Consider the following 25,258-nt stretch of genomic DNA (forward strand, 5'->3'; position numbering starts at 1 on the left):
GGTACCATTCCGCTCAAAGACAGACTTGGGAGAGAACTCGCTGGTAATTTGGGGAGCTCTCTGGACCTTGATTTGTTCCTTTCCTTGGTTTGCCAGAACATGCTTTCCCCGTTATCCTTGATGCTCTATAATTACTTAAGGAGATTACTTTGGGGCTGTAAAGGATAGTGTCATTTTATTATCTTCAAAGCGCCAAGGGACTCACATCCAAGGAAGAGAGTGGTGTTTAATGAGGGGGCTTTCTCTCTCCTCTCCAGAAAGAAGCCTAGCCCTTCTCTCTGCCTCATTTGAGTTGGGCATTGTTTCTGGCTCTTGGTCTCAAATTGCCTGAGAGCTGCATCAATGGCACCGGATTCGGTGGGAAGCCTTGTTTAATGCGCTGGGACTTCGCTCCTTTTCCCTTCTCCCTTGGCTGTCGCTCAGCCTCCAGTTAGAATGGCAGCAGCCGCAGCAGTGGCAACCCTCCCTCTCTCATTTAGTCCAATGATTTGGACGTAGATAGCCTTTTATATTTCATGCACGGAAGATGATTCAAGTCCCTAATATCCATTATTATTTCACCTGCCTTGCGAGGGGAATTGTAAGCACTCTGACAAATGATCCTGAAGGGCTGTCTAATTTCCGTAAATACTTCTGTCTGCTGTTAAATCGCAATTTTAGAACATCTATAACATTCCGAAATTCCTCTATGGCATCCTTAAGTGAATTGCTAATCACGTGCCTTCTGCACGATGCTGGGCAAAAAAGAAAGATTTTCCTCTTTCTCTGGCAGTGGAAGAACGCTGCTCTAATAAAGCCTGTGTGTGTAAACAAGGAGACTTCTTCTACAGGAAAGACAACCTCGCCATGATCGGGCTCCATTCTTTTCATTTGTATTTCCCAAACACTCTCTTTCTCTTTGTGCCAAGGTGAGGGGGGGAGGGGGCAGCCGACGAAGAAAGGAAATCCAAGCAGAACGGTGGAACGGCAGGCCAAGCACCCTCTGTCTGTCTGATAGGATTGGCAAAATGCGGCGTGGACATGAGTATTTGTTGCAATAGAAAACTACCTCAATGTCATTCTAAGCTCAGTACGTTTCCATGGATGGTATTCCATTTAAAATGCACTTTCATGTGGAATACACCACATTTAAGAAAAAGTACTAGAAGACGTGCTTTCACGAGCCCAAACCCAGCATCTCCGTGAAGAGAAGCTAAACACACTGTATAGACTAAATAAACATCTTTGGGGAGAAGGGCGATCGCAAATATGGCAATTGCATGCACACATGCATCATCAGAAGCTCCATGGTCCTGCCATGAGAATACTGACAATTATCCGGGATAGAGAACTCCGGATAGAGCATGGGACCTGGCTGTAAAATGTGGATCTCAAAGACACAAATCTCCAAGTTTAAAGGCTAAAGGCATGTATGTATTCAGTCCATAGGTGTTCAGGATTAAGCTCCTGGTAGTGTAGTGGGTTATGCATTAGGCTACACACCACCCAGTGAAGAGTTCAAAACCACCAGCTGTTCTGTGAGAGAAAGATGAGATTTTCTACTCCTATGAAGAGTTACGGTCTCAGAAACACCCAGGCGCAGTTCTACCCTGTCCCTTACATTCTGTCTCTGCGAGGCAGAATTCACAACACAACAGTGAGTGTTTGGAGACGTTCCACGGGGGAAATCAAAGCTCAGCTTCCCAGAAACAATTCTACTTTCCTCAGTCTTGAGGTTGGGATTTGTTTCCTTAGATCATAGCTCCACTCATTACAACAGAGAGACAAAGCCCATTTTGCTTGAAATAATTGCCATTGAGTCAATACTGACTCAAAGACACCTAATAGGACAGGGTGGAACTGCTCCTGTGGGTTTCTGAGCCTGGAGCTCTTATGGAAGTAGAAGCCTTCTTTCTCCCAAGGAGCTGCTGGGGGTTTCGAATCCCTGGTTTTGCAGTTAGCAGCCCAACGTGTAACCACTACACCACCAGGCTCCTTTCTCAGATTCAAGTACAGGGTTTAGAGAATTATCTTAATCTATGCTGAGTATTTGAGATGTCTCTGGCACGATTTCTCTATTTCCCCTACTTTTTCAAATTATGGCACACAGTTTAGGTCGAACCCAATATATATGACTAATCCCAAAGTTACATAAAAAGTACTTCATTTGACCTCTTCTATATTAGAGTCTATGGTATGCCCTCCTAAAGAGAAGACACCATCCTGAGTTTATGAGTGTCCTCCTAGTGCAGATGCTTCAGTACTTGTTCTCGTTCAATCCTTCCCCCAGTGCTTTGGCATGGAGTGTCTGGGTTAGTGTTCGGTGTCATCACCCTAGATCAGCAGAACAAAACACTGCCCGGTCCTACGCCACCTCACAGCTTTTGCTGTCTTCCAGGCCATTGTTGCAGCTGTTCGGCCAAGCCAGCTCCTTTTCACTGACCCTCTACTTGACCAAGCATGAGTTCCTTCTGCCGAGACCAGGCTGTCCAGATAACATGTCCAAAATAGATGGGATGAAAGCCTTGCTTCTGAGGGGCATCCTGGTGGTAATTTGTCCAAGAGATTGTTTTGTTCTTCTTGCAGTCCGGGGCACGTTCATCAATCTTCATCAGCACTGTAATCCAAATTCATCAGTTCTGAGGTGGACCTGGATATTTTCCCAATATTGAAACTTGGAAGCTGACATCCAGGGATATCAGTGTCTTCCCCCAGATCACATGGGGGAGTATATGAAAAAGTTGAAGTTCAAAACCAAGCTGCTCTGAATTCAGTGTTCTTTCTACTACATCCTACTTCCTGAAGAATCGGTCCCTTTCCTCATGTCCCCTGGAGAGTGCAAAAAAGCTTCCAAGCTGAGTACTTTGTCCTCTTTGAACCTTGAATGCTATGGATCAATTTAGGATTCCTTAATGGCAGCTTTCTTCTGCACTGTTTTAAAATTGATGCCTTTCTGGCTTAGGAGGCCCATTCTTGTCTGAGGAGCAATGCAATGGGAGGATGGCGGTATCTTATTGCATGCATTTGGGCATCACGTGCATCCTCAGACACATTTCTGCTGCACATTACCTTCTCGAGTGCCACCCTTGCCCCCATATGTCACTGGTCCCCTGCCATTAGGCCACTCTCTGAAGTGTTGTTTTAAACCTCGGCAAGGAAACTCATCATCTATTTTATCACCGTACACTCAAAAAACAATTTTAGGAGAAATGTAGGATAGAAGCAAAGCATAACATATGGTCAATATTGGCTGCTGTACAAATTGAGGAATACACTTTTGCAAAGCAATTTGGAAACATGTATCCTGAACCATAAAACTCCCCATAATGTTTGACTTTAAAGACCATATTCTGAGAATCTAACCTTGGAAGTAATCCAAATAGTGGTGACAGCTCCATTGAAAATCACTTCTAGCTTCCCTAAGTTATTATACAATGAAACCTGCGAAAGCTGGAACTCAACAGGAGCATCTATATTTCCAGGTCTTGTGAGTTTGCTGTCCTACATAGGGTGTACCCTTCCCACTTTTATCAGGGGTTGGTTTCTGTCCTGCATAGATCCTACCTTTCACGAGTGACAGCTTAAAAACTTGGAATCAAGCCAACAGTCTAGCAAAGGTACTAGATAGAAGGAATTGTGTGTTGTTAGTAAGTTGGTTATTTTGCAAGTAAATTAGGCTCCCATCCTCACTGTGCTCATTGGCTATGTTAAATTTTTCAAATCATTTAAACCATGAACTTTTTCAAATTTTTATTGGCAAAAATAGTGACTGCTGAACAAGACCTCCTCAGAGTATTGAAAGCAACAATGTAACTTTGAGGAATCAGGTGTGCCTGATTCAGGCCATAGTATCTTCAATGGCCTCATATGCACATGAAAGTTGGACGTTGAATAAGGAAGACAGAAGAATAATTGGTGCATCTGAATTATGACGCTGTAGAAGAGCAGTGAACGTGCATAGACTGCCAAAAGGACAAACAAGTCTGTCTTAGAAGAAGTGATCCTTAGAGGCAAGGATGCCCAAACTTTGTCTCACGTATTTCGGACATGTTGTTGGGAGAGACCATTCTCTGGAGAAGGACATCCTGCTTGGTAAAGTCGAGGGGCAGTGACGCCATGGCTGCATCAATGGAATTACACAATGGCACAATTGTGAGGTTGGCTCAGGGTTGCGCAGTGTTTCATTCTGTTGTGTGGTCACTATGGGTTGGAAGTGACTTGAACCTAACAATAACATAACAACACTTTAAAAATTGGTGACATTGAATGGGATAAAACAGGAAGGAACTGATGACTGCTCCTGGTACCAGGATATTGCTGTCAGTTGCTGCCAAGTGGCTTTGGACTCACAGTGACCCATGTGCACAAATAGAAAACTCAGCTCCTTAGGGTTTTCCAGGCTGGGACTTTTAGAAGCATATCACCAGGTCAGTCTTTGAAGCTTCCTTTGGATGGGTACCAGGTCATGCCCAATGAATTATAGCTGAACTATCTTCAACAAAAGTTATATATTGAAATAGTCTAAATGCCTGTCAATAGATGAATGCATCAACAAAATGTGTCACAGATATACAATGACATCCTGCTCAGCCATAAAGGGGAATGCAATCCGGATTCCTATTATAACATGGACGAACCTTGAAAACAGTATGCTCAGTAAAAAGAAATAAAATAAATGATAAAGGAGGAAAGAAAATTCCATGATTTCAGTTACACGACTTAGACAACTGTATAGACATCCGTTTCTTACAGGTTCCCAGAGAGGGGAGCCCTGGTGGTGTAGTGCTTACACATTGGCTGCCAACCTAAAGATGTGTAGCTGGAGCCTACCAGTCACTTCTTGGAGAAAGACTGGGCTTACAGTCTCAGGAATGCCCAGGAAGCGTTCTACCAGGTCCTAAAGTGTTACTATGAATCAGAATCAATTCCAGGCAGGGAATTTGTTTTGTTTAGCTTGGAGATTTGCCACGGTTGGGAGGAAGAGGCAAGGGAGAGTCTTTGCCTGAGGGGGCTACCCCTGTGGGGCAGACACTGTTGAGTTTCTGTTCATGGGGTGGAAAATTGGGAAATGGGCAATAATTATAGATGCATATGATGAACATAATCAGTCACTGAATTGTATATGTAAAAAAGTTTGACCATATATACATTTTGCTATATACATTTTTTGGTTTTATACATTTTCTACATTAAAACCATATTTTCAAGTATATACTTATTTTCTAAGAACAGTTTGCCTTTATTGATGGCAATTATTAAAAATATGTATCAGTGAAAAAACTGAACTTAAGTGGGTAAGCAATGAGAATCTGATTTGGGTGAGAACATTAAGATTCATTTCCCTTTACATATTAAACAACCTTTTAATAATATTGTTAGGCACATTTTATAAAACTATTTTAAAGCTTTGTTTTCTGACTTCTTACTGTATAAACTGAGACAAAGAAATCTTTTTCAACTCAAAAGAGAAATCCTAGCACAATGTGTGACCAATGGAGTAGTATAGAGCTTCAAACCAGCCTAAAGGCCTTTGGTGACATCACAAAAATAGCACTTACCCAAGATGCTCTACCACTCAAAGGCCTGGCTCTCTGACTCCTCATCTAGGTAAAATAAAGGTGATAGAGATAATGTGTAATTGACGAGTTTCTTAAAAAGAACAAGATTAAATCTCTGTAGGTTGAATAGTCATTTGTTTTATAAGACTCGTTTATATTTGATTTACTCACTTAAAGTCATATGGCCTTGTCATTACGGTGACATTTCACTACTTTAAGTAGAGAAAAAAGGGATTATGATTAAGCGTACATTAAAAAAATAAATATGCATTCACCACGCAATGTCAAATTGACATTCACCGTTGGTCACTCTGGTAACTGCAACATTAAGTACATACTGTAGTTCTGAAGACAAAGCTGGTATTAGAAACTGGGATCAAGGAAGAGCCGGAGACGGTACTGAAATAAAACAAAGTGAGTTAAGGATGTCTTTGAACACGGTGACCTTATACAATGTGAGTGCTGCTTATTAGAGAACACCTCATGCTTGTTATTCTAGCCCTTGTGATTTTCCGAGCTCCACCCAGAAGGGCCGGCCTCTCCATCTACCCCACATTCTCTGGCATCTTGCCAGCCAGAATGGACCAACAATGGATTGTTACGCACGTTTGCTTTGGGCTAGGCAATCTTTCTATGAACAAGACAAGTATATAGTCTAATTTAACCAAGATTCCATAAAACTGACACGACCACTCCCAGGGGGTAGGGAAAAACAAAACGCAAACCAAAAGCTACCTTTTCTAAAGAGTCTTCCCAGTTTCAGCATCCCACCTGACACAAAGTGAGGCAATTTATCAGTGTAGCTATTCATGCTAATGTCAAAATTATCGCCACAAGGTCCAGGCATTGGAATAAAGCGTGAAGCGCACAGTGATTCCATTGTAATATGCTTCTAAAATTAAGCTTTTCATGTGGAAATTGTCAAGTAACTGTACTCATTTTCAAGGGGATAAATAGCACCAGGATTACATTATATGTTTCAAGTTCTCAAAAGAATCAGTTAAAAATCTCATCTGGCTAGCAGCCCCTGACACAGTCTCTCCTATTTCAGACTAAAATGTATACAAAGATTTTTTTAATGACAGTCATAATATACTTATTAAAAAATAGGAAAACTGCCAGAATTTGGGAGGAATTGCATCTAACGCCAAATTAAACCAATTGGAAAAAATGGGACGTTAATCCTTGCTTTCCCTCTGAAAATAGTGGTGATTTCCCTACTAAAGCATAAGCAATATTCCTTCAGTCTTCTCCAACTTCAACATTCTGACTCAGATGGTTTTTCATTCACCTTTTTTTTAATGCTTGAATATTATTCTTGTCTTTTGTTTTGTTTGGGGGATTTGTTTGTGTGTGTATTTGGTTTAGGGCAACCACAATAGAATTGGCCACTTGCAAGATTTCCATTGCTTTCTCCATCCAGGCAGGAACTGCCACATCCACAACAACTTGTGTGCAGTGCATTCTGGAAGCTGTCATTCACGGAGGTACCAAAGGTCAACAGAGCGGACCAACACTGTTGATGGGACATTCTAGAGACTCAGATTTTATTGTCTCCATCAGCTCAGAGTACTAGGGAGTGTCAAGTCAGCAGACAGTCCTTTCCAGCTAGGAATTCTTCCACCCAACTGTGTGGTATGTGATAAAGAACCAGACAAATAAACAGCAGAACCATAGGCATTGCATACACTGTGTTACTGAACACCAGGCCACTTTTAATTTGAGATGAAAAAATAAGAAAAGGGCAAGCTAATATCATAAGTAGGGGGGAAAAAAAGATAGTGTGGAGAATGGAAAGGAATTATGTGACTATTTCAAAAACCTCGCAGCTTTCTGGAAATGTTTTGAGTTTCTTTTGCAGGAACTAATAAAAATCATGTTGAAAACATATCTTCATTATTACACAAGAAGGTTTGGCTTCAACTCAGGCTAGCAGTATTATCTTAATCACTCTAGTCTTCGTTTTTCCACATGTGACATAAGAAAATAAACAAAATCTTCTCTCATAGGGTTGTATTATGAGTCAAGTAACATCATGACAATAAAGTGTTAATGTAATGCTTACAAAGTGGATAAACATAGGCGTTCTGGCAGTGAGAGTGGTGTGGTGGCGATGGTAGTTTTCCGTGGAATGGATCCATAATCAAACACACAACTCTTTTGATGATTCCCCGTGCCAAAATATAGGCACACTAAAGTAAGCAGATTATGAAGCTCCTGGGTGATGGTGTTTGCACTACTAACTTAAAAGTTAGCCGTTCAAACCCACCCAGGGACCATGGAAGAAAGACTTCACAAGCCCCTTCTGTAAAGACCACAGTCAAGAAACTGTGCAGCAGGTCTATGTTGGAATACGTATTGATTATCACCATGAGCTGAAATCTGCTTAAAACCCACAGAGCTTACTTAAATTGTATTTATGACTGTGTTTGTCAAATAGTTATGACATATCCACTTTGAAGAATGGGTTTGAGGGATACTTCATGTTCTCTTTTGTTTGTCTAGTTTCTTTCTGTAATAAACAATGGTAGGCCCCTTGGTGATAGAGATATTATAAGCATTCAACTGCTAGCTGAAAGATTTGTGGTTCAAGCACACCAAGAGTTGCCTTGGAAGACGGGACTGGTCCTCTGTTTCCAAACTTCCACAATCCAAAAGCCTAATGGAGTCTTTCTACTCTGCACACATGGGGTCGCCATGAATCTCAAACTGTAACAACAAAGCAATTATGACAATACTTTAAATGAATGAGATTATCTATTCATGTGTCCTCTTTACTCACACCCTTAAAACTCTTCTAGAAATACCTCCCAGAGCCCTTTATGCTGGATGGCCACATGAAAACACCTGAAGAGCTTATCAGAAATACAAATTCCCCTGACTCGATTCAGCCCTAGAGAACCAGAATTTCTCCCTGATTCTGGTATGCCGCAATGCTCAAAAACCAGTCACCTTCCAAGATCACCAACCCTTCTCTACCCTACTTCTTCCTTTCTATGTCCAGCCTAACTCAATTCTTTGTATTACTAACAACTTCTTCTTCTTCTTCTTCTTCTTCTTCTTCTTCTTCTTCTTCTTCTTCTTCTTCTTCTTCTTCTTCTTCTTCTTCTTCTTCTTCAGTATTCAGCTCGAGCATTATCTCCTCCAAGGTGCAATGTTTATTTGGGCAAATGAATTAAATTTCTACTCTGCTGGTCACCCAGATAGTTCATAGTAGTAGCTGAAGACTTCTTCTCCACATCGTGTTAAACTCAATCCTCATGTGTCTGTTTTCACTCCTGCCAATTGAGGATCTAATGACAGGGATCAAAGGCAGGGTAGCCTTTAAAACAAGCACAGTTAACTCCCACAGATATAAAATGCATAGAAAAAATGGCCTAGCATGATTCCTACCAAAATTTTCATCATGAAATAATCAGTTTGGTTTTATAGGTGAACTGGTAAAAATAAGAAATAAGCCAATGTTCTCAAAGTAGAAGTAAACTGTGTAGTAAGTTAAAGAAATTGAGAACATTGTTTCAATTTTCCCAACTCATGTTCAACGGATGTCATGTGTATGCATGTGTCTAAAAATCCCAGTTAGTTAATAGGTCCCACGAAGGCAAAACTTCCTAAGTAAATTCTTAGAAGCCCTGGTCTCGTGAACTGGTTAAAGATAAAAAGAGGTGTCCAAAGATAAATGAAATGAAGCTCCTTGAGCTCTCCTACGCTATAAAAGCTGCTGACATTGAGGAATGCAATGATTCCATGAGTTAGTTGACCATGAAACCATATTTTCAAGTATGTCCGTGAAGATCCAAGGTAAGTTCAGCTCTGTGGTATACATTTTGAGACATGCTGCAGGACCTAGTCTAACCAGGACTGACTGGGAAATGACCTCACAGGTGGGATCCCTCAGCAGGATACAGATGGGTGGCACTTAGACGGCTTTCAGTGAAGACTTGGAATTCTCATTGGGTTGGGCCACTCGCTTACTGTAATAAAGCAGCACTAGAAACGGTGGCTACATTCCCAGCGGTGTTCTTCTGGGCGACTTTCCACCTTAACTTTTCCACTGCTCTCTTACCCTCTGCTTTATCAGAAGTTCTTTGAATTGGTTGCGGAATGTCATCACATTTGTGTGTGTATGCAAATGGATGGCAGTTCTGAGTAGCACCCATCTGTGCTCATGGGCAGCAGTGAATGTCAACGTAGGAGAGATGATGCTGATGCTTCAGCAACAGGAGGAAGGGCAGGGGGAGGAATTCATTGATGAATTTCATGGAATTTATAGTATCCTATTTGTTACATAAATTCTATTTAAGTTCTTTTATAATTACGGCAGAGTTTAGGTAATGTATGCCGTACGCTCATAATTTACATTTGGGAGAAGAACAAGGACAGAACTTGGCGTGTCCTACTTTATTCATGAAGTCTTAGCACAGGAAATGCCCGCCACCCTATCCATTTAGGTTAGTAGCTTTGGAGTCAGCATAAAATTAAGTTTTCTGCCTAGTGTCACTTGTCAAGTAAGCTTCTAAAGCAGTAATTTTTCAGACTCTTCTATAAAGACAGACTCGCTTTTAAAACTACGGTGTGTCACCCCACCAAACAAGATGTCACAAAGGAAAAGGAATCACGTGAGTGTCGAGGGTTATTATGCTGACCATGCACAGAACAAATCATCTGTCTGACAAGCATCGTATCCCAAATGCAGACATTCAACTCTAAACTTTGGTAATAATTCAGATGATTAACATTCTGTCCTCAGTTCCACAAAACAGGCATAACTATAATATGCTAAAAAAAAAAAGAAGTAGATGTGCTGAACATGCTAACTAGAAAAGAGTGCCCAGTGTATTATGATATATACGGGTATCATATAAAAAGTGATTAAATGCTAATGTAATTATTTTTGACATTTTACCATAAGCAAAATATTTACTCCAGTAATAACAAACAATTTTAAGTATCTGATTAAAAATACTTTTGCTGCATGCTTGATATTTTATTGCCCAAAGCAGATTACAAATAGCCCATATCTCTCAAAGCATTTAAAAGCAAAGGTTGGTGCGTTTCATCTCATGTACTTTGGACGCATGGTCCGGAGGGACCAGTCCCTGGAGAAGGATATCAAGCTTCATGTAACAGGGTCTGCCGAACAGAGAAAGGCTCTTGACAAGATGAACGGACAGTGTTTGCAACAAGAGGCTCAAGTACAATGATGATGGACCAGGTAGTGCTTTGTTCTGTTGTGCACAGGGTCACGATGAGTAGAGCTAACTCACAGCATCTAACAACAACACATCGCTTGAGCATATTGAACTGAAAAGCCTGGTTGAGGAATCTCCCTAAAGTTCTAGAAGCATTCAAAATTATTTTCAAAAGAACCTCTTCGATGTAGGTGGCATACCCAAGGCCAGGTTTACAAAATGCCAAGTTCTCTCTCTCTCTCTCTCTCTCTCTCTCTCTCTCTTCCCCCCGCCCCCTCTCTCCTCTCTTTCATTGCCATGGAGTTCATTTCCTCTTACAGCTGCCCTAATGGACACAGAATGGCCCCTTTGGGTTTCTGAGGCTATAAATCTTTACAGAGGCAGACAGCCTAGTCTTTTTCCTGAGAAAGAAGCTACTGGTCAGTTCAAACTGCTCCCCTTTGTGATTAGCAGTCCTTGACCCTATAGCAAGGTCAAAAGAAAAGAAAAATTTGAACTTGAAAAATATTACCTAGCTTATATGTCAGAATTTGGTTAAAAACAAGTAAACAAAACCAGACTGAGAAGCATCAAGAGAATGCAAGCCTGCTCTACTAGACAAAAATTAACAACAGCAGCAGCAGCAACAACAATCCTGACCGCCATCAAGTCCATGTCAATTCATAGCAACCCTCTCGACAGAGTACAATTGCCCCCTGTGACTTTCTGAGACTGAAACTCTTTATGGGAGTAGAAAGCCTTGTCTTTCTCCCAGGTAGCCCAACACATAACCAATTCTCCACCAGGGCCAGGGAATCGCCATCATACCAGGTACTCCTGATCACAGGTGGCTCATCTATCAGCCGCACTCCAGCATCAACAATGGGAGATAACAATTGAGTCCCAAATCTGTTATTTCTGGTAAGAAATGCTGATTGATAATTCCTGTTATTCAGAAACTTTTTGTCCCCCATTCCCTCGCCTGATATCGGAGAGGTTTTTTTCCTTGCAGGTCAGGGTCTGTAGGTTTCACTGTATTATCTCTGTATGCCTGTTTGCTACCTTCCTGTCATTCCAAGAAAAATCAGAGCAGCAGATTCAACTCGATACATAATAGAATATTGTGAAAGTGGTTTGAACTTGGTGGGATGGGAATAGTGTATTTATAGAATGTAATGAAAATAAGTCCCTTCTGGGAGAAATGGGTGGTATTTATACTTAGAATTCAAAACTCGAACCACATCGATCTGCCTTTTGAAGTAATTACATTGATCTCTGGAGTTTAAAGAAATGCATTGCATATTCCCTGCGGATATTAAAAACAAAAAAAAGAACAACCTCTTCTTTCCTTCTTTTTTTCTGTAATCTAAAGTATTTTCTCTCCCCCTCCCCATCCCCCATCCCCCACCCAGTTTGCGTCACAGAGGACACCGTCATCCTGAGTTTTATATAATTATTGTATAGAGGGGTGTGTGTGTGTGTGTGTGTGCATGTGTGTGTAAGCACAATTGTTTTACATACACAATACTCCAAAATGTATTTCTCACAACTCTTAACATCAACTGCAGGTGCACAGTAAAATTAACGATTTCTCTACGAGCTATAAAACTGTCATTGTGAAGGTGTATTGAAAGCACCATCGTTTTTAGGACCAGAGACAGGTCCCCACTCTTGGCCCCAAAGAGTTTTTGAATCGAGACAACTTTGCCCTGAAATTGTGACACTCTTTGGACTTTTCGGATCTCTCTCTGCCTCCTTCCTTTTACTTCAACTATTGCTTCATTTTCCTATGATTATGCCACATCAGTATAGACACACCCACTGCCTTGGAGTTCAGGTCAACTCGTGAGGACCCTATGCAGGATTTCTAAACAGTAAATCCTTGTGGGACCAGCCAACTCTCTCACACGGCACAGCTAGTGGGTCTAAAGGCAACCTCGAGGTGAGCAGCCCACTGTCCAACCCGCAGAACCTGTATTTCTAATGCACAGTGGTGGGTGAGGCTAGCAGTCGTGTTTTGTGTGGTAGGAAGGTGTAGAGGGTAAGAAGATGGAGATTAACGACCAATAGTGGCCAGGACTAATGCACTCGCAGACTAGCAGGCTCTTACTTCTTGGTGATGGAGCCTCTGAGCGGTGTAAACAATCAAGTGCTTGGCCACTCACCAAAAAGTTGTCCCTTCAAGTCAACCCAGAGGCACGTCAGAAGAACGTCTGAGTAAACTTCTTTCAAAATATCACCATCACTGACAATTCCATGGAGCGCGGTTTTACTCTGAAACACATGGGACCGGGCAGAGTCTATCCTGGCTCTGCTTTCTCATTCATTTCTGACTCTTAATGGTCTTCCCAAAAAGCAAGACTGAAAATGGTCGAAACATTGCGTAGTAGAATTGTTATCCCAAATAAACCTTTCTCATCTGTTTATACTTAGAATCCAAATTTACAGAAAAGTTTTGTAAGCCCCTCAAGTTTCATAAATCTTCTCAATTATCTTACTTTTCGTGTAATAATAACATGGTGCCTTCATTTGCCTTTTAACAAAAATGCCTACATGAGTCCCCGTCTTTTCATTTATCAAAAAGTGTTATCTGTATTATTATTCATGGAAATATATATGCATATAAATGCATATCTATGAGTGTGTGTGTTTAATGTGAGGCAAAAGGAGAAAGGAGCTCATTATTCCATTGGAGTAAAGGCCCCATTTGTATCTGTTTTCTTTGAGTTATTTTCACTGCTTAATTATCCTTATCAACGCCATTAAGTGGTAGAAATGCTAGCGAATGAAGAAATAATGGTACTTACAGAGGAACAGCACATACGCCAGGACTGTAACTGTTTGTCTATTCTGTCTTGCGTGGGGTGGAGGAGTTAGTGAACAAAAGCAGCCATTTCTAAGAAGATACAATGGCATTCTTTGTGACCTGGGACCCATCCGGGATTCTCAAACAGCAACTCCCTCCCCAAGACCCACGTTAAACATTTCTTCCAGCCTTGTCTACTTCGCCAGCATCTCAGACACTTTGGAAAATCTCGTTTTTCTCTTTGAAGGGATAAAGGGGAGCTGGTATCGAGGAGTTCGAGAAAAGAGAAAATGGACTATAAATGATGATGGCAACAATCGTACAGCTACGCCGGATCTAAGGGAGCTCTGGGTCGTAAGAGCTCCCCGTAAAATGTTCAAATAAAAGTACAAACTTGGAAATAAAATTTTTTAAATAAAAATTTAATCTAAAAATTCTCCTAATGAATAGTTCTTTTTAAGTAGAGGTTTGTTTGTTTCCATTGAAAAACAATGCTGTTAACTTTGTAAGCTTTACAGAAGGGCCTGGGTTTTTGCTGAGACGTTATCTCAGATTGTTAAATACTCATTCAATTGTGACCTCCGTGGGAGCAAAGTTGTAGCTTGCTGTGCTCAGCATGGCTTTCTTACTGTTGTGGCTCAGAGTGAAACACAGAGTAGATTCTCCATGAGCACCGCTGACTGACTGACTGACTGACTGACTGATGGACTTACCATGGGAAACTCACTTGTAGGTGTAAATTAAGCTGTCATGTCTCAGGATAACCACAAGCAAGCCAGTTGCCATCCAGTCTATTCTCACTCAGGGTCCCTCCGTGTGTCTCAGAAAAGAACTGCTTTAGAGGGTTTTCACGGGGTTACCTTTCAGAAGTAGATCACTGTGCCTGTCTTCTGAGAAGCCTCTGGATGGATTCCAACTCCCAATGTATAAGTTAGTAGCTAGGGGAAGACCATTCCACCACCTGGAGACTCCTTCGTAATTAGAGATTTTTAGGCTGGGTTCTCTGAAAAACAAAATCACTGGAGCTTATACACATATATTGTTGTTGTCGTGTGCTTTCAAATTGGGTCTGACCTCATAGTGACTTTCTGTCTGTATCTGTATAATCAATACCTATATCTATATTATTTATATCCATACCTGTATAATCTGTATCTATTTCTCTAACTTCATCTATATCCATATCTGTCTATGTCATCAGTTCAAAACCACCAGCTGCTCCTTGGGAGAAAGATGAGGCTTTCTACTCCTGTGAAGGGTGACAATCTTGGAAACACACATGCACAGTTGTACCCAGTCCTATAGAGTCGCCATGAGTCAAAATCCACCCTTTAATACTGAGGGGTTTTTTTTTTTGTTTGGTAAAAAAAATAAACTCACCCACATACACTAGATAGATCTATAGATAGATGATATATAGATAAAGATAGATGTTTATATGAAATAAATGGCTCACACAATTGTCGAGTCAATCAGTTTTCAAGTCTGTGGGTCAAATGTCGGGTTAGAGGTTTCTCACAAGAGCTGCTGAATCCAACATTAGTAGGTCAGATGGTAGGCTTCTGACTACAGAAGCAAATAGCAAATAGCTCCAAGGTTGGCAGGTAAGAGAGACTACTGATGATTCCCAGGATCATCAGCCAATATGGCAGGCCACTGGCTCAAGTCCAAACAACCAGAAGCCAGTTGCCATAAAAAAGGCAAACAAGTTTTTCAACTAAGTCCATTTACATGGCAATCTGGCCATAGACCCAAGGAAGCTCCTTGCAATTGATAGGCTTAGGTCTTTGATTTCAGAAAGGGTGCTACATTCCACGTCAATTTTCTTACGATTGATTGGCTGCTCAAAGCAGATCCTAGTACAGAAGTGATTACATTGGGTTATGTCATGTCATAGGAATTCCTAGATCTTAACTCTGAAACCGCTAAGAATCCTGGCCCAGCCCAGGTGACCAAAAAAAAATCTTAACTATCATTTCTGCTTGTGTCTCATACTGCTTTCTTTGTTCTTGTTTCCCCTCAGCCATCTCTGAACGTATTTTACCTTTTGTGAGGAGCAAGTAATACGTTCCACTATGTCAGCCCAAGTAATTTTTTTTCTGAATTCAGGTTTTATCTGCATTGTAGGAAAAGCGATATAGATTTACTATAGAAAAGGTGGAAGCTCTGGCGGAATAGTGGTTAAAAGCCCAGCCGCTAACCCACAAGGTCAGCCATTCAAAACCACCGGCCGCTCCATCAGAGAAACACAAGGCTTTCTACTCCTGTGAAGTTAGTCTCAGAAACCCACAGAAGCAGCTCTACTCTGTCCTACAGGGTCGCTGTGAGTCAAAATCCACTCAACGGCAGTGAGTTTGAGTTTGGGTTTGGTAGAAAAAGTAAACACAGAAAACCATATTTCATTCCTGCTCCTATTTCCCAGAAATAAAAACTTTGAAACTGTTTGTGTGCTTCCTTGAGGGTGTTCTATATTTGTGTTTTTACATGATTATGATACTCTACATATAATTTTATAGCATACGTTTAAAATTTTAATGTTATTTCTTGAACATATTACATGCCATTAGAGCTTCTTTGAGACGTATAATCTTAATGGCCACGTTTCTCCCACCATTGAGCTGTTTCATAATAAATTTAGATTCATTTCTCTATGGTGGAACATTTAGTTTACATGGAATATTTTATTATTATGACCCTGTCAATACATAAATGTTTGTGCACATGTCAGATTATTTTCACGAAGCAGTTTCCTCCTAAAAAACAGAGCACATTTTTAAGGCTTTTGACTAAGCATTATCATTATTGCTGTTAATTTTACTTTAAGTCTATAGAACATTAAGCTTCTGACAGTAGTGTACGAGCCTCTAATAATAGCTGCTAAGAGATAGAATAATTTTCAGGCCTTATTATGTGCCAACCACCATGCTGAATGTTTTATTTGTGCTATCTCATTCAATTCTACAAAAATAATGTAAAGTAGGTAATATATATATATATATGTATATATATATATATATATATATATATATATTAAGTGAGGAACTGAGATACCAAGAGTTTATGTAACTTTCCCAAGGCTATACATTCAGGATCCGGACCTAGCATTACTGTTTGAATTTTTTGCTAATTTGATCAAACGTATCTCTTTGTTGTTTTTCATTTTCATTATTTTGATGCTAGCAACTTTACATGCTTTTCTGGTGTAGCATTTGTTAGTTATGCTTCTTCCTACATGAATTCTTTTTTATAGAGACATATTTGATGTTAAAATATTCACCCTTTGTGCCTATTGGTGAATAACTATTGTTTCTGTCTGGTACTTAACCTGTATTTATGATGTTTGGGACTTAAAAAAAATTCTCCGTCAGTTAGCAAATAGAATGATATTTCTTTCTGTGATTCCTTCCACTGTTCTTTTTTTTTTTTGCAAGAGATATCAAAGAACAATTGTTTTATATCAAAGAACAATTGTACATTAAGAAACCATTCCAGCCCAAGTCCATAAGTTCGATATTACCCCATATGTCAACAAACACTAGAACCTAAATTTCTTTTTAGACTCGTGCTGCCAAGCAATGACACCAAATGCATCACAATCACAGGCCAGTGGGTGCAAAGTCTGGTGGATCCAGTGGTGGGGGAGGTATCTCAGCACTGGCATGGGTCTCCACATGGCTCCTCCAGCTCCAGGGCTCTGGTTCCATTAGCGTGTAGTTGCATGTGGCTGGTCAACAGGAAAGTCTCACAGAGAGACAAGCGGAGAGATTCTGTCTAGCCTCCAAATTAGTTCAGCAAGCAGTTCTTAATGTTTAAAAAGCGGTTCCCTATCCAGAGAGCAGGTCAATATTTGCTTACCATTTTTCCTGTATTGACAATTCCCTTTCCATGTTGATCAACCTATCTACTTTGCGTTATCTCATTTAATTGTGCTAGCTCATCTACATTTCCCGGAAAATGTTGCTGACAGCCACAAGCTTCTTCTGTTTGCCTGAGAATGCACTGCTGGAACCAAAAGGGAAACATGCATGGCCTGAAATTTCTGGTTCTCTGAAAAACAAAGAAATTTCAAGACAGCAACTTTATCCCCTGTCCAAAAAAGGAAAGGGGGGCCAACAAAGCATCTGTATACATGATTGCTGAAACTCGGATACTGAAGACAGGGCTTTGGTCTTGGATGTTCTGCTGTGGTTTCCTCAAATGAAGCACCCTCTTTCTTGCACTATAGTTCATTTAGGTTGGTACCCCAAAAGGAAATGTTTCCCATCAGAGCTCTCTGCCGTCTGTGCTGGCTCACTTAGAGTAGTCTACCAGCTGGCAACCAAACCCTCCAAATGCCACAATTGGGGCTCCTCTCATTGAGTCAGTGCTACTTACTGATAACTCATCACAAAATAAATCTTGAGCGAAAACCACTTGTTTTTAATCTACTAATTTGAGCCAACATAATTGGGGATGTAATATTCTATTTAAAGAGAAGCATACACATGTTTTAGGCAGACAATTCAAAGCTGCTCATTCACTCTACAATCGAAGCCTAAAATTATTTACACAGAATTTTCAGTGATTAATTAATTGATGATTAACTAATGTAGGGCTGGTGTTGAAAGAGATTGACTTGCTGTTGGTTCCTAAATTAGGTTTGGACTGACAAAAAAAGAGAACCTACAATTATAAATAAGTCCCGGGAAACCATGGAAACAGATGCATTTTTTTAACAACCAACAAAAACAAGTATTTGACGCTCCTTTACATGTTTATGGGACTAACTGTTGTAAGCAATCCCAATGGCCTCTGCTACATTTCTAAAGAAATTAATGTCTAGATGACAATGTGATGGCAAGTTAATGAGATAACCAGATAAGTATAGTTATACTAACTTTCCACTAGTTACATGGATCGAAGTTATATTAACTTTAGACTTTAAGATCCTGCAACTATTCTTAGATTCAATTTTACACACTTTTATGATGCAAATAATTTACTACCAGACATCATAGTTAGTAACCTGTCAGTTTTACACAGTGATTGATCATTTATTGTGGGATTTTAAACAATTGCCATTTAAAAATAATAACTATAATGGTTAACAAAATGAATGATAACTTTCTGTTCACTCTGCTAGCTCCTTTTTTTGTTGTTGTTTTACCCACAGGGCTACATATTTCCAAAATTAACTGGGCCAGCATTCAAAGTAAGTACCAGAAATGGAATACAATGAAATGATTTCCCAGAGAAACCAGAGGTCATTATTAATAAAAACAACTAAATTTATTGAGAATGTACTGCATACCCAAGAGTTTCTAATCAATGGGTATTTATTCTTAGGTGTCATTATTGCTTCCATTTTATGGATAAGAAAACTGAGGCTAGGGGTGGTTAAAGTAACTTGCTCATGGTCCACCTGCTGGTGAGGAACAGAACTGGGAAGTAAGCACTGGCCTGAGCTCTTCATTCCCCGTGTGAGACGAGCACATCAATTACATTGTGCTGTTATCTCCCAGGTAAAACCGAAAAGCAAACCAGGTGCTGGTGAGTATAGTCAGACACATGGAAACCCGTGTGTTTCAGAGAACTGCCCTCCAGCGAGTTTTCACTGGCTATTAGCTTTGGAGTGGGTCACCTCCGGGGACTCCCATTCTTGCTAAATTTCACTAAAGCCAATATAGTTTTCAAACTATCAGACGTGGATCCTATAAAAAAGATGCCAGAAACAAATCAGTTAACCAGGAACATCTTTTTCTACTGGGAAGTATCTTTTTATTGTTGCAAATGTATATCATGCCAAGGAAATGCTGCATAGTTTAAAAATCAGAAAATGTGTGTGCCGGAGTCGTCTCCTCTCACCATACGTATTCAATCTGTATACTGAGCAAATAATCAGGTAATCAGACTGTATGGAGAAAAGTGTGATTTCAGGACTGAAGAACGGCTCATAAATAACCTGTGGTGTGCAGATGATCCAGCCTTGCTCGTTGAAAGCCACGAGGACTTGAAATAGTTGCTGGTGTGATGCTCAATGATGACAAACCTTCAGTACAGACTACCACTGAATGTAAAGAAAGTCCAGTCCTCACACACGGAGCGAAGACATCATGAGAGAGAACAGACTGGAGTGGCCAAGAGTTATTTCACTTGGATCCACAATCAACGCTCATGGAAGCAGTAGCCAAGAAGTCAAACAATGTACTTCATTGGGCAAATCTGCTGCACAAGACAAATCACTCTGAGGACTGAAGTTCACTTGACCCAAGTCTACATGTTTTCAATGGCCTCATATGCATGTGAAAGCTGCACAGTGAAATAGGGAGACCAGAGATGAGTGCATGCAGTTGAATTATGGTATTGGTGACAAATATCAAAGGTACAATGTATGGGCAGAGATCAAACAAGTCTCACTTGGAGGAAGTACAGCCAAAATACTCCTTAGAAGCAAGGATGGCAAGACATCATCTCACGTATGTTGGACGCATTGTCAGGAGAAGCCAGGCCCTGCAGAAGAATATCACTCCTGCAGAGTAGCTGGTAGTATCGAACTGTGGTCCTTGCTGTTAGGTGCCCGAAGTATAACCCATATGCCGCCAGGGCTCCATTGGTAGAGAGTCAGTGAAAGAGAGGGAACCCCTCAATCAGATGGACTGACAGTGACTGCAAAGATGGAGTCCAACATAACAAGTAAGAGGGTGACTCGGAACCTGACAGTGTTGTATTCTTTCATAGTCAAGTAGACGGCGCTGGACAGCATGGCCCATGCTGAGTTTGCATACAGGAAGACTTACTGTCGGTGGCTCAGATTGCTTGAAGTTTCTGCTATTTCTGAAAGCCCTTCTTCCTGAGTGGCTGGCCAGTTTTTGCATAGAACTGGCTCCTAGAACTCCAGGAGGCCTGGAATGATGTTTCCTGGGTTCCTTCTTTGTCATGATGGGTCTGTGTCAAGCCACCTGTGCCTAGTTTCTTTCTTTCTAATGTGGTTGGTTTATAATGAGTCTTGAAGCAAACAGTGGGCCCTAACTCCAAATCCTAAGGGGATATTTCATGAATTTTGACTTCCTTGCCATGCAAGCCTGGTCAGTTTCCTGGTTCTGAGTTAAAAGTGACATGTTACCATTGGAAAGAAGCAAGGTGGTGGAAATAAGGGGCCTTTCCTGTGCTGTTTCTATTTCTGCAACTTCTTGGGAGTCTATAATTATTTCAAAAATTCTAAATGTCACATTTTTCATTTTGCCAGGGAAATGAATTTCAGATACATATTTTTTCTGGTTTGTGACATACATCTAATCAGGATTCCTCTCGGCAAACCCAGCCTCCCTGTGAGATGCGCTTAGTAGAGCAGCCCACCGCACTGTTGACGTACAAGAACTGGAGCGTGTGTGCAGACCTGTGGTGCAAGGCCGCCCTCCTGCCTTCCCAGACAAACCAGAGTGTCTCTGGGAAACTTCATGAGATGCAAAAGCCAACGTGTTGAGGGAGAATCCACGCTGCTTTTCAGGGTGCTAATCCCCAGGAAGAGCACCTCATCAGGAGGTAGGACAGTGCCGTCACAGTACCCCCACAGTAGGAAGGAATCCGCGCTGCTTCTCTTTAGGCTGCTGCCTCATACTATTGACGGATACCGCCCAGTACCAAATCTCAGTGGGGAGAGCGCACACCCCACCACACAGCAAGCAAACAAAGCAGAGCAAAGCATTCTGTATTGACAGGAAAGGCAAGCCCAGTGCAGCCCCATGAGGCTGCTGCAGATGCCACCATCAGACAGGAGACTAGGAATTTGACTCAATTATTTTGGATACACCATCAAGAAAACTCAATTGCTAGAAAAAGACACCAAAACTGGTAGCAGGTCAATAAGGAGAGACACACTCAGGAGATGGACTGACACCGTCATTTCAACAACTGGACTCCAGCCCACCCACCCACCCTCATGAAGATGGCAGCAGAGCCGACGACGTTTCCTTCTGCTTCCGACAAGGGGCCCATGAATGGGAGCCAGCTCCCTGGCAGCTAAGTACATGCTTTGTAAACCATCTTGAGCAACTAGGGCCACTCAGAAGACAAGACACTGATTTGAGGGACAGGTGGAGGAAAAAATAAGGTTAAAAAGATTTTCTATGGGGAAAAACAAAAAATTTGTTCTGAAGGCCCTTAACCTAAAATCAACCTTTGTTTTACCTTCTTTCTCTCTCTCCGTGTGTGTGTGTGTGTGTGTGTGTGTGTGTGTCGTAAGTGAGGAGAAACCCATTGGCATTGAATGATACCAACTCATAGCAACTGAATAGGACAGCGAAGAACTAATCCCTGGAGTTTCCTAAAGTGTAAAGCTTCCCCAAAGCAGAAGGTTCATCCTTCATCTCTTGGTCACCTGATCAGCTTGAATTCACTATCATTTTATTGGGGGCTCGTACAACTCATCACAATCCATACATCAATTGAATCGGACATGTTTGTACATATGTTGCCTTCATTCTTTTCTAGACATTTACTTTCTTTTTAAAAAAGTTATTATTTATTTATATTTCTTTTTAAAAAACATTTTATTATTAATTAGGAGCTAATAGAACTCTATCACAATCCATGCATACATCAATTGTGTAAAGCACATCTGTACATTCATTGCCCTCATCATTTTCAAAACATTTGCTCTCCACTTAAGCCCTTGGCATCAGGTCCTCTTTATTTCCCCATTCCCTCCCCATTTCCCCCTCCTTCATAAGCCCTTGATAATTTATAAATTATTATTTTGTCATATCTTGCCCTGCCCGACGTCTCCCTTCACCCCCTTTTCTGTTGTCCTTCCCCCAGGGAGGAGGTCACATGTAGATCCTTGTAATTGGTTCCCTCTTTCCATCCCCCTCTCCCTCTACCCTCCCACTATCGCCACTCACACCCCTGGTCCTGAAGGTATCACCCGCCCTGGATTCCCTTTGCCTCTAGCTCCTATCTGCACCAGTGTACATCCTCTGGTCTAGCCAGACTTGCAAGGTAGAATTCGGATCATGATAGTGGGGACCGAGGAAAGCATTTAGGAACTAGAGGAAAGCTGTATTCTTCATCAGTGCTACATCGCATCTTGACTGACTCATCTCTTCCCCTAGACCCCACTGCAAGGGCCAACAAATGGGTTTTGGGTCTCCACTCTGCACTTCCCCCTTCATTCACTATGATAAGATTTTTTTTGTTCTGATGATGCCTTATACCTGATCCCTTCGACATCTCGTGATCACACAGGCTGGGCTTTGTTGCTTCTGAGCTAGATGGCCACTTGTTTACCTGCAAGCCTTTAAGACCCCAGATGCTATCTCTTTTGATAGCCGGGCACCATCAGCTTTCTTCACCACATTTGCTTATTCACCCGCTTTGTCTTGAGCGGTTGTGTCAGGAAGGTGAGCATCATTGAATGCCAATTTAATAGAAGAAAGTATTCTTGCATTGGGGGAGTACTTGAGTGGAGACCCAATGTCCTTCCGCCACCTTAATACTAAACCTATAAATATAGGCACATAGATATATTTCCCCATCCTCATATATATATTTGCATATGTACATGTCTTTGTCTAGCCCTCTATAAATACCCATTGCCTCCCAGCTATTTCCTCTATTTCCCTTGACTTTCCTCCTGTCCCACTATCATGCTCCGTCCCCACCTGGGTTTCAGCAATACCTCTTCATTACATTACCCTTTATCATGCCTGACCAGGCCTCCCACACCCACCTCACCACCAATTTGAATCACTTGTTGTTCCCTTGTCCCTGGGTTTGTTAACACCACTTCCTTATGCCCCACCTCCCCCCATCCCATTTCCCCCCGGAACTGTCGGTCCCATTGTTTTTCCTCCAGACTGTTCATCCAGCCTATCTTATTTAGACAAACCTGCGGAGATAATAACATGCACAAAAACAATGCACCCGAACTCACGATCTTATAGTTCGCATTTCAGTACTTAACTCCCTGTCGCATCAGGCCTCTTCGGGGGGGGGGGGGGCTGGTTATGAAATAAGCCTAATCCTAGAAGTTCCATGAGCTCAATTTGGGACATTCTGACCAGAAATGCTCTATAAAACAGAGGAAATTAACCCAGAAATTACTCATCGCCTGTTAAAAGTGGGCTGAGCCATTAGCAGCAGAAAATGCCAGGGATCCAGCTGCAGCCCCTGCCAGGTCCAAGGGCATCCGCTCTCTTTCTTTGAACCAATGGGTAGAATTGCCAGAAATCCTTAAGGTTTCCCAGACTAAACCTTCATGGACCTCAGTGTTTCTATCTGAATATTGGGGGCATAATGGACTAGATGATCAATTCAAGCTTTTAGTCACTGTCCCTTTAGTGGATTGTTTAATTAGTTTGGGTGTTGTTTTTATTTGTTTTTGTTGTTCCTGGGTTTGGGTTTTTGTTGTAATGTGACTGCCAAAGTAAACCATGAGCAAACACTTAATTCTAGCCCCAATCCAAGAATAGTAAGATCTTATAACATGGCCCTGATCCACATTCATCATCATAGAGAGATCACTGAAGATGAGAGTGCTACAGCCATGTGTGGAGAAGACAGCAGATGGTGGCCGGCTATAAATTGGAATAGTGTCTGGGGTTTTAAAGGTCTGTATTCAAACAAGCAGCCATCTGAGTAAGGCATCAACTAAGTCCACATCAAAGCAGCACACCAGCCTGAGTGATCTAAAGATGAAGATAACAAAATCCAAATATGATGAAGGGAAAACTATCAGAGTTCATATTGTGAACACCCAATACATAGAAGGCTATGAAGAACAGTGGGAACCCAAAATCCATCTGCAGAGTGTCTAGTCAGATTAAGCCTCTAGCAGATCCCCTCAAGCCACAGGTGAGGGACCTGAATAGTTTGCTATCTGACAGAGATTTTTGTGAACTTGATCATGGTGGATGGAACCATGGTATAATATGATAATTGGTCAGTTAACCACCTCTTGACCCAACATGTATTTGCCCTAGGCCAGTGATTCTCAACCTTCCTAATGCTGTGGCCCTTTAATACAGTTCTTCATGTTGTGGTGACCCCCCAACCATAACATTATTTACATTGCTACTTCATAACTGTAATTTTGCTACTGTTATGAATCAGGCGACCCTTGTGAAATGGTCGTTTGACCCCCAAAGGGGTCGCGACCCACAGGTTGAGAATCACTGTGGATCTAGGCTCAATTATTTCTCACTTGTTCCTTGACACAAGTTTCTTACTGGCTTTTAAAATATTGTTGGTGGTTACTCTTACTCTTCATTTTTTATACTTTTATTATTTCCTTTCTGTATTTCATTTTGTTTTTGTTAGTTATTGTTTCTGTTATCTCTCTCAGTTTATGAAGCACAGGAGTGGATGCAGAGAGACAATCACTGATGCAGTGTTTGGAGGGGATAGTGGCTGGGGGGAAGTCAGTGAATTGAGGAACAAACAATGAATTCAGAAGCAGGGAGGGAGCACTAGAGACCGCATTGTGATGGGGTGCACACAACTCTTTTAAAATTCAATTTAACTATGGAAGCATATGGTATGTGAATATCAGATCAAGAAAACTTCTAAAACCAAAAAAGAAAAGAAACCAAACTTGACCAATAGTAACCATGGGTGAAGGAAGATGAGTTTTTGCTTAGAGGGCATTGAGTTTATGTTAATAGTGGTGGAATAATTTGGAAAAAGATATCAATCGTGGTTGTACAACATGAAGAGTATAACCAATGGCACGGAATCATATTTGTAGAAATTGTTGAATTGGATAATGT

This window comes from Tenrec ecaudatus, chromosome 9 (genome assembly GCF_050624435.1).
Source record: "Tenrec ecaudatus isolate mTenEca1 chromosome 9, mTenEca1.hap1, whole genome shotgun sequence".
NCBI classification, from domain to species: Eukaryota; Metazoa; Chordata; class Mammalia; order Afrosoricida; family Tenrecidae; genus Tenrec; species Tenrec ecaudatus.